Below are 10,387 nucleotides of genomic sequence, written 5' to 3'. Positions count from 1 at the left end.
GTGCATTTTGACCTTAACAAAGTGTATGGGAAACTACTGATCACAGCCTGAACTTCTGATTGACCACCTGAGGCAAGCAATGAGTCAGCTGCAGGAGCACAGGTGAAGGTAATTCAGCTGTGCTACTGGAAGGGGTGGAGCTTGGCTCCACCTCTCCCAGATCTCATGTAAGGGCTGACCAGCACTAAGGAAGGATTTCTTTCTCTGGTGATTTTTTTTTTTGGACTTTACTGTGGACTTTCAGTGTTGGTGAGCATTTTCCCTTTATCCTTCTATCATATTAATCATTTGTATGAAGTATCTGTATACCCTGTGTTTACATTTACATTACATTACCTATTGGCTGTCTAAGTGTTCAGTTGTATAACTATACACACTGGGTCAAAACTAAAACAACGCGTGTTTTATGTCTGCTCTTAGCAGCTTGGAAGGAACCAGGCTAGACCTTGTGGTAGGGCATTCTGTGCTGGGAAGTCAGCAGCACTGTGCGCGTACAGCTGTTTATGCCAGGTGAGGCTGTGTGCACACGGTGTGTGGGGGCAAATGCTGCATTGGGAACATATTAGCATGAAGCACAGAAATACATGCTCAGAGATACTATGGGGCATGCTGGGTTTGATTGTTTCAAGACGTGAAATTAGAAGGCTGAACAGACATCATCTGCTTCTGGTTTGGAGAGGGGATTTTAATAAATGTATTTGAAGTTCTACAGAAACTTGGTTTTACAGCGGGCAGTGTCACATTAGTCCAGTTTTTTTCCTATCTTCCTGAGGATAATATCACCAGATTAAATTGCTGGTACACCTCGATCCTCTGAGTTTTAAGAGCTTATGCTGTAGTTAAAAGTTGCTTTCAGGCGTCCAAAGCAGGTTACCAGAACATGTACTGGCACTGTGAAAGCACACAACAAGACACAGCTGTTTGTTCTAAAACATTTATGATTACACAAAAAAGATAAAGCAGTTGTAACTACTCACTGCCAATGTAGGAATGAAGTGATGAAGCAAGCTTCCCAAATATGTGGGCACTGCAAGCTGGAATAATCCACTGGTCTTCTAGTGCAATTCCTTCTAGATTTGGTTTTCCAAGTCCTGGGTGAAGGCAATAAACAATTAACAGTAACTGCTGGTAAATTCTTGTTTGAAGACTGCATTAGAAGAGTCTGCCTTATAAATACCAGACTGCTGCACACTGGTCCCTACTGCATGAACAGGCAGGAATGGGAATCAGCAGAGCACACAGTCCGGCACATGGGGAAAAACCAGTAAGAACCAAACAAGGTAACACTTGATTTGGATTTGTTGAGATAGCTTCTATTTCTTTTCTTCAACAGGGTGCTAGTCTGAAATTGTTCTGTGACCAGAATGAATACATTGGGCAAAGAAACTTCTGATTAGCTTGGAAACCATCAGGAAGAACAAAAATGTTCCTGAACTGACTGATCCTCTCTACAAACATTTCCATCATGTGGACATTCAGGTGCAGATGGATTGATCTAAGAGTAGAGTAGAGGGTGTTATATGACAATATACAAGCTTTTGGCTGTGGTTAGACCCAGAAGATGGCTAAGCACCATGCCATACTGTACAGAACACCCCTTTGGCCAGCGTAAACCAGCTGTCCTAATTCTGTGCTTTCCCAACTCCTTGGATCCTTTTCTGAGAACAGCTTTGTCTGTGCACAACATGCTTAGCAGGAGCTATAAACATTGGTGTGTTATCAGCATTGCTTTTCTCCTAGAACCAACACATTGCATCATCCCTGACAAGCTGAAGAAAGCAGGTCTGTCCCAGCTGGAAATGAGCCACATTTACATTGCTTGGGCATTTTGTTGTGTTTGTTTATTATTTTGTAGTTGTTGTTGTTGGGTTTCTTTTGGGTTGTGCTAACGATGAGATTTGGTAGTATCAGAATGTATCTGGTGAAGGGGGAAACAGTATTTGTTGAGAACTTCTCTTAGTTGTAGAACTGTATCTGCTTGGATGACACTGACCTCCCTGAGCACCGACTTTCTTCCAGAAGTATTTTCTTGTCTTAGAGGAAAATGAGCGATGTCGTTAACTTTCTCCTACCCGATTCCTTCCTGGCTGTTGGCATGCACCAGCTGTTCCAAGTATCAGTGTGTACGTTAGGTATAACTTGTTTTTCACTTTGCTTGTAGGTCTTTCAGGTTGCAGCCTATGAAGAAGAGGCACATATAGCACTTGCAGCGCTGGATGCAGTTGAAGGCAAAACTGATGATGCTTTCCTAGCATTTGAAGCTATGAAGAATGTGGTTCACACTGGAATCTTGCCGAGGTTGGTTCCTAGCTTGCATTACCCCAAATGCTTTTTTGTTACTTGCATTCCAGCTGATTCTCATTAATCTAAATACTGTTGCTTAGCTTTGGCAAAGAAAGGCAGATGAGTTTGTGAATGATGGTGTGTTGGCAGAAGCACAAGAAGAGCACAAACCCTGTCTTCAAAGAAAGCACTGCCTAATGAAGATCATTGATGAATGCTCCTCAGATCTGTCAGTAGCTGACAAAGTCATTCTTATTCAACAGCTTGTTTGGAGAGATGCCGTGGTGTTGCTTACAGCTACACTGTGGCACTGTTTCATGCCAAAGCCCAAATCCAGCTATGTGGGAAACACAGTAATGGCCCTCTCTTACTGAATGTGCTGCAAGTTTCAAAGCCAGCCGTAATACTGCACAAGAGAAATGTGGATCTGTCTTTGCTAAAAAGGCAGGAAGGTCAATGGGACTGTATAATCTGTTTGGTGAGAAACAATCATGCTGCCTCCTAATGCACTGCCTGCTGGAATCCAAGCAAAACTAATACCAGAGCTTCTCTTTAGCGATTTTCCTTTAAACTTGAGCAAGTAGATGCTCCAAAGACCACTCAGAATTACTCAAAAATGACTTTTTCTTTAGCTGTTCTGTATGCCTAGTCCAAAATGAAGCAAGTGATGAAAACTGTTGATCCTGTCAGAATCCTAACTCACAATGTCAACCTAGTGAGCTAGTATCTGTTGTTCAGGTGCGTAATTACATGCGTTTCAAATATCTAATACCTATAATATTTGTTATGCACCTGTCTGTTACATTTCAGCGACTGAGAGCAGTGTTCTGGTTGTCTCAGGAGCATGCAACTAAAGGATGACTTCTTGAACAGTAAAAGTTTCAGTAACAGCTACCATGGTGTCACGGGGATCTCTCTAGAGGTTTAATTCAGTAATTTTCAGAGGTTTACGAGTAGAGGAAGCAGTGACTTTTCCCTCATCATCACTATCTTCTCCGCGTCTGTTAGTCTTCTGGGTTGCCTTTCTCGGTGGTTTTGGGGAGGGTCCCTCGCCCGGATCTTCCTCTACTTCCTCCATCCGTTCCAGACGTGAGGACACACGTCCCAACTCTGGCCTTCCACTGGGGCGACTGACACTGATGCTGGTGCTTCCTGTGGTCGGCTGGGATTAACTTGTTGCCTTCCCCTTAGGGTTTGGATCTCATTCTCGAGACTCTCTATCTTTTTCATAAGCCATTCGATCTGAGATCCCCCTGATCTCCCACACTCACTCAGGGGTTCTATTAATTTCCCAAGGTCCCTCTGGTGTTCAGGGGTGAGATTACCTGATACTGGGGGTCCCGATGCTTCTGGCCCTTTTCCTGAGTCTCTCTGCACTATTCTTTGCAAGTCTTTCTGCAATTTATAGTAAACTACTACAATTAGAGAGACTAACAACACAGTATTCCAATTGACACCCCAGTCATACTTAAGGAATTCAGAGCATTCGTGAGCCAGTTCAAGCACGGTGCCTGTGATGTTCGTTAGTCTGGAAGGGAGCCAGGCAGACATCTCTATCCCTGCCAGCCGTCGGATTAATAAATCTACCCCTACCCCCAACATCAGGAAGTCCTTAAGCCAGGACCACAGGAACCTAGGGACTATCAGTCCTACATACAGGGTTGCTGAAAAAGACCACCTAATTACTGCCCAAAACATTGCCCTGAGCTGTGCCCGCATTCTCCACCAAAAATGTCACGGGGATCTCTCTAGAGCTCACTCCGGGACAGTGTGCACAAACCCGGGGCAGCAGGAACAAAAGCCCCCCCCCTTTTTCTCTCACGGCACGGTACGGCAAAGTGCGGCGTGGCCCGGCCCGGCCACGTGCGTTTAGGGAGACGGGGAAGGGAAGGGAGATTGCGATTAGGTCTAACAAAAAAATGAGGGAGGAAAAAGGTGATCTGAGAACGAATGGCAGTTTAATAACCTAATAACACTAAACAACAACAAGAGAGTCTCAACAAAGAGAATACCAAGTCCCAAATCTCACCGATGGAGCTGTGGAAGGCAGGAAGCTCTGACCACGTTGTCTCCTCGCAGGGAGCCGGTCCAGCAACCCCGTCCCCTTCCTCCCTTCCCTTCCGGTGCCCCTCCCCACATGCTCATTAAGGCAGTTCACAGAAAAAAAAACTTGTCCCCTTTACTCCCATTATGAAGCATGGTGTTCTGATGTGGAATACCAACACCAACCAAATTGCAAAACCATAACACATGGTAATAGACTGAGGTTAGTTGGTAAGAAGCACAGACTTCCCCCAAGTAATTTGAAACCAGTCCTCTTCAGTTGCTGGTTAATGTTTTCTGGGATGTCAAACCCTCACAGTTGCTCAGTGATTCAGTAGTACACATTGCTGCAGACAGCTCAGCTCAGAAATAAGGGCACTGTGGGGTTACTGTTGCTGTTGTTCTGAAGTAATTCAGTCTTCACGTTTGTCTCAATTTCTGTCCAAAGCTGAGATGACAACTGTGCCATCAGACAATCCTCCATCTGATGGTGCTATAATTGCTGATGAACCAGCACCTATCCCAGAGAAGAGAGCTCTTGCTGCCTTTCTCAAGCCGCCTTCGATGTTCTTCTGTTATAAGAATAAGCCTGGATACGTACCTGAAGAGGGTGATGGTAAGGAGAGACCAAGTTGATTTTTGTGTTGCCTTTTTTGTGGGGAAAGGACATTTGGAACCAACAGATGCTGATACCGTTTGGACTGATGGGCAGCAATACTGCTGCCTCCTTCCTTTTGGATGAGAATCGTGCGTCTCCCTTCCCAAATCTGTCTTGTGGCTCTCTTAATAAAATTACCAACACGCTATTTTTTCTGGAAACACAAAACCTACGCCAGACCTCTAGGCTGAAAAGCTGTCAATAGTGTAATAAGGCACCTGTACACAAATAGGAATGGGAAGCTTGCTTGCTGACGCATAAAGCTCTTAACACTTATGCAGAAGTTTTTTGTATGTTTGCTGGGCTTGTAAGTCTGGAGGGCGTAACAGACTTAGACTTCTCTGTGTTTGGAACATCACTGAGTAAAAAAGAAGCCTTTACAAAAGCTTTGGTCACAAAATTCATAGGATTATTCTCACACCTCTGAGACATGACTATTTTCACTCTGTGAGGAATAAAACATGCAGCAGAAGAAACACTCTCTGGCTCCTCTCACTGCACCTCAGGTCTTTTCAAACACTGGAAGGGAGACACAGATCTTACATTTCTCAGGGAGAGAAAGGAGTCACAGCTGTTTCCAAACCTGGAACCAGCTTCAGCTACTAAAACTCCAACCGTGTTTGAATTAACTGGTTTCAGAGAGAGATTTCAGAGGAAAACAGTACATCATTTTATGGAGTGATACTACTTCAAAGGTATAGCAGTCAACAACCTTTTTTTTTTTTTTTAGTGCCAAATTGGCATTAAGTGAAAATTGAACAGGTTTTGGAGCTATTTCAACATTTTCCCCTTGATTTTTGCAGCTCCATGGAAGAGAAGAAGCTCTGATGGAGCAAGAAGCCTCTCTGGATAATCTAAAAGAGGTGCAGTAATGTAAGGACGCTTATTGCGTTACTTGCCCTTTCTCTTGGTGGTCATTATCTGAAGCCATGCTGTGTTTACCAGGTTTAATGCTTCTTTCTTTAATGTACTTGAAACACGGAAATGGAAGTTTATCGGATCCTTTTAACACTAAAATGCAACTTGGCTTGTAATTGTTTCTAAAATGATCTGGTTCATCCTGTTTGGAATGTGATATTTCAACAGCAGAAGGATGCAGAAGTGAAAAGACTTGAAATGCTGCTGAAGGAAATTGCCGAATGTCAGGACAACCTTGAGGAAGCAAATGAATCCATAAGAAATCCTTCAAGAGGAATTATTTCCTATGATCAGTAACTCTCCAAGTCTGAGTTAACACTGCTGGTTGTCTGAACGGGATGTCTGCAAAGCTGATGACTTGGTTTTTCTGTGACAGGAAGGGTGTGAATGCAGACAATTACTTTCCCCCTCTCTGTTTCTGAGTTCTTGAGGCATTTTTGCAGCATGGTCTCTACTGTTCTGTCACTTGTTTACAAGAAGAGAAAGGGTAAAGCAGTTGTTGGTTTGATCACTCTGCTGCTCAGGAACTCCGTCAAAGGATTTCGGAGTGTTGTTTACCAAAAAAATCGAGTTTTCTGTACACAGATATTTGAGTATTTTTCTTTTATTTCAGGTAAATGACGGGATTCTAGGGAAGAAGTACTCAAATCAATAGATAAGGACAGCAGAAGCTTGTTTCATCTACCTTGAAGGTAAGGTGTTTTCTTATCTGGACAAGATTCCTTTGTAGGTCAGAAGAAAAACAGAATTCCTTGTTCTGTTTTGTTGTAGTGTAAATATCAGTTTATAGTGGCAGAGATGCGTAAGGATACTGGTGAAGTGGCACAACCGATGACACCTTTCATGCAGGAGGAAGTGAGGGCAGCATCAGGAAGGGATCAAGTAAGAGTTGGGCAAGGTGGGAAATTCACTCAAAAGCCATTCAGCAATGGAACATTCTCTGCATACCTGTTGAAATAAGGAAATTTTCTAATTTCATTTGTTTTATGAGTTAATTAGTTGGAGAAAGAATAGATTCTATGAGGGGGAAGTGGGCAGAGAAAATAAAGCTTGCTGCTAGGACCATCTTTTGAATTTTATGGGGTGTCTGTATCTACTTATTTGTTTGACATATCATGCATCATTCAGTGGATAATGAGCAGAACTGATGTGCTCTGGCGCATGCCCATCTGCTCAGGTTTTGGCTTGGAAGATCATCAATTTGAAAGCTGAAATATGTGACTATATTACAACTACCACCAAATTCTGAAGTTGATGGGCTCCTGACTGCTCTTAAGGATTGGATCTCAGATGAGCACCTGAGCAAACTCCAAAGAGGAGAAGAAAGCAAGGACGGTCAGAAGCCTCAGTCTGCTGGAAGAACCCACATCCAGGAGAAGGTAGAGGGACTGGAATTTGCTCTGCTTCATGTGTTTTCAGATTCACGTATGTATTAATTGATTTTGAGAATGGGAAAAGTCAGCCTGTTTAGTGTAGACTTTGGATAGAGCAATGAAAGCCAAACAACAGTTACTAATGCAGTACTAATCCCAGCAGTCAAATGCAATGGCTGATTTGCCACTTGTAAAATAGAGCCATAATTTTGAAGGGAAAGTGTCATGTCCAGTCTCAGCTTGCAAGATTCAGCCTTTTATTACCTGTATGTGTAACACTGTATTTTATGTGTAACACTGTACATAACTGATTTTATTTATTTATTTATTTATTTTTATACAGAGATGCTCACACCCAATTGAAAATACTTTAATGTCTCTGTTGGATCTTGAAGTTTCAGTGAATGACTTATGACAGATCATACTATGTGATACTGAAAGCCTTTCCTTCCATCTCTCCAGGGACACCAAGGCATGGAAATCAATGTGGTGTTCAGGAGTTCTACTTGTACTGCTTTCCTTCATTCTCTGAAGGGTTTGTAGGCATTGCTGTTGTTCTTGGTGGTTGAGCTCACACGATGAATCTCCGCTTTACATGCAAACCTGTGTAAAGCTTAAAAATCTTAAAAAGCTTAAAAAGCAGGTGATCTTTTCTTCTACGCCCGTGGTGTCAGGAAAAGGTACAGGAAGGATCCAAAAAACCCAACTCTTAAATAGATGGCTTAAGAGCTGGTGCAGACGCAAGAATTTCGGCTTTTTTGACCATGGGGCAATCTACACTGCACCTGGAATGATGGCTGCTGATGTAAGCAGCTTGTCCCTGAGGGGTAAGAGGGTATTAGCTGAAGAATTAGCGGGACTCATTGATAGGTCTTTAAACTAGGAACGAAGGGGGAAGGGGGCAAAATAAGGGCTACTGGGGTTGAACAGTGCATTCCAGGGATTGTACCAAACTCCGTGGGCAAAGACTGCAGAGTGCAAAAGGAGGGAGTAGGGCAGGGAGATGCTGGGGATGCCGCTGTTCTAGCGGATCCTGGATCACTTATGAAGGTGGTGAGACGGACAGCCCGGCTGAAGTGCCTTTATACTAATGCACGGAGCCTGAGTAACAAGCAGGAGGAACTGGAAACTGTGATGCACTCTGAAAATTATGACATTGTTGCTATCACAGAAACATGGTGGGATGACTCCCACAATTGGGATACTGCCATCGACGGCTATAGAATCTTTAGGAGAGATAGGCGAGGTAGAAAGGGTGGGGGAGTTGCTCTTTCTGTCAGAGATTGGATAAACTGTGAGGAGCTCCCCATGAGAAACAGTCAAGAACAGGTTGAGAGCCTGTGGGTTAGGATTAGAGACGGGACTAATAAAGGTCAGCTGGTATTAGGGGTATACTACAGGCCACCTGATCAAGGGGAGGCTGCTGATGAGGCTTTCTTGCTCCAGATGCATGAGGCGTCTGGCTCACGGGCTCTTGTCCTGGTGGGGGACTTGAACCATCCGGACATCTGTTGGGAAAACCACACGGCGAGCTGCAAGAGCTCCAGAAGGCTCTTGGAATCCATTGATGATAGCTTTCTGGTTCAGGTATTGGACAGACCGACCAGAGGTCAAGCGTTGCTGGACCTGCTGCTCACCAACGCTGAGGAGATCATCAAAGGCGTCAAGGTTGGAGGCTGCCTGGGCTCCAGCGATCATGCCCTGGTTGAGTTTGTGATCTCAAGCGATGTGGGCCTGGCAAAGAGCAGGACCAGGATGCTCAACTTTAGAAGAGCAGACTTCAAGCTACTCAATGGAATGCTGGCCAAGATCCCCTGGCGTGCTGCCCTCAAAGATAAGGACGTTGAGGAGAGCTGGCTACTGTTCAAGGATGCCCTCCTGGCAGCACAAGAGGTCTCCATTCCCCTGATTAAGAAAGTGGGCAGGAGAGGTAGAAAACCGGCATGGCTCAGCAAGGACCTGCTAAGAGAACTGAGGGTGAAGAAAGGGGTGTACAAGCTCTGGAAACAAGGCTGTGTCACCCGGGAAGAATACAGGGATGCCGTCCGAACTTGCAGATGTGAGATCAGGAAAGCCAAGGCGCAGGCAGAACTGAACTTGGCGAGGGATGTGAAAAACAATAAGAAAACCTTCTACAGGTACATTGGCCAGAAGAGACAGGCCAAAAAGGGGCGTACCTACTCTGGTAAATTTAAAAGGAGAAATGGCTTCAACAGATGAAGAGAAAGCTGAGGTGCTGAATGAGTTCTTCACCTCGGTCTTCACTGGTGGCCAGGATTCTAGTCTTTTTCATGTCCCTAAGTCTTGCACCCCCATACCTCTATGTGGGGACGAAGGAGGTAAATCCCTCCCCACTGTAAGGGTAGAGCAAGTCCGAGAGTGCCTCCTTAGACTGAATGAGTATAAGTCTATGGGGCCAGATGGCGTGCATCCCAGGGTCCTGAAGGAGCTGGCTGAGGTGGTTGCTGAGCCGCTCTCCATCATATTTGAGAAGTCGTGGCTGTCAGGTGAGGTCCCGGATGACTGGAGGAAGGGTCACGTCACTCCCATTTACAAGAAGGGGAGCAGGGACGACCCAGGTAACTACAGGCCGGTGAGTCTCACCTCTGTGCCTGGGAAGATTATGGAACAGATCCTCCTGGACAACATGCTTGATCACATAAAGAACGAGCATGTGATCCGAGACAGCCAGCATGGCTTCACCAGGGGAAGGTCATGCTTAACTAATCTTGTGGCCTTCTATGATGGAGTGACGGCGTTGGTGGATGAAGGGAAGGCGACTGATGTCATTTACCTGGACCTGAGCAAGGCCTTTGACATGGTCCCCCATCACATCCTCATCTCCAAATTGGAGGGAGGTGGATTTGATGGGTGGACAACTAGATGGATAAGCAATTGGTTGAAAGGCCGCAGACAGAGGGTGGTGGTCAATGGCTCTATGTCCAGGTGGAGGCTGGTAACGAGCGGTGTCCCTCAAGGGTCTGTCTTGGGACCGGTGCTCTTTAACATCTTTATTAATGACATCGATGAGGGAATGGAGTGCACCCTCAGCAAGTTTGCTGATGACACCAAGCTGAGTGGTGCAGTCGATACGGTGGAGGGAACGGATGCC

General features: G+C 44.9%; 1 long non-coding RNA gene across 1 annotated transcript; it reads left to right on the top strand.

Moving 5' to 3' along the window:
• Positions 1 to 2,166: 2,166 nt before the first annotated feature.
• On the top strand, positions 2,167 to 3,177 carry LOC146760886 (uncharacterized). Its single transcript, XR_014946118.1, has 2 exons — positions 2,167 to 2,298; positions 2,385 to 3,177. It is a non-coding gene; the product is annotated as an uncharacterized LOC146760886 (long non-coding RNA).
• The last annotated feature ends 7,210 nt before the right edge of the window (positions 3,178 to 10,387 follow it).

Source organism: Coturnix japonica, chromosome 4 (assembly GCF_054131305.1).
Source record: "Coturnix japonica strain WE chromosome 4, WE-NBRP24, whole genome shotgun sequence".
In the NCBI taxonomy this organism is placed as follows: domain Eukaryota; kingdom Metazoa; phylum Chordata; class Aves; order Galliformes; family Phasianidae; genus Coturnix; species Coturnix japonica.
Note: the sequence above shows the minus strand (reverse complement) of the source record. Positions and strands in the feature narration are given on the sequence as shown.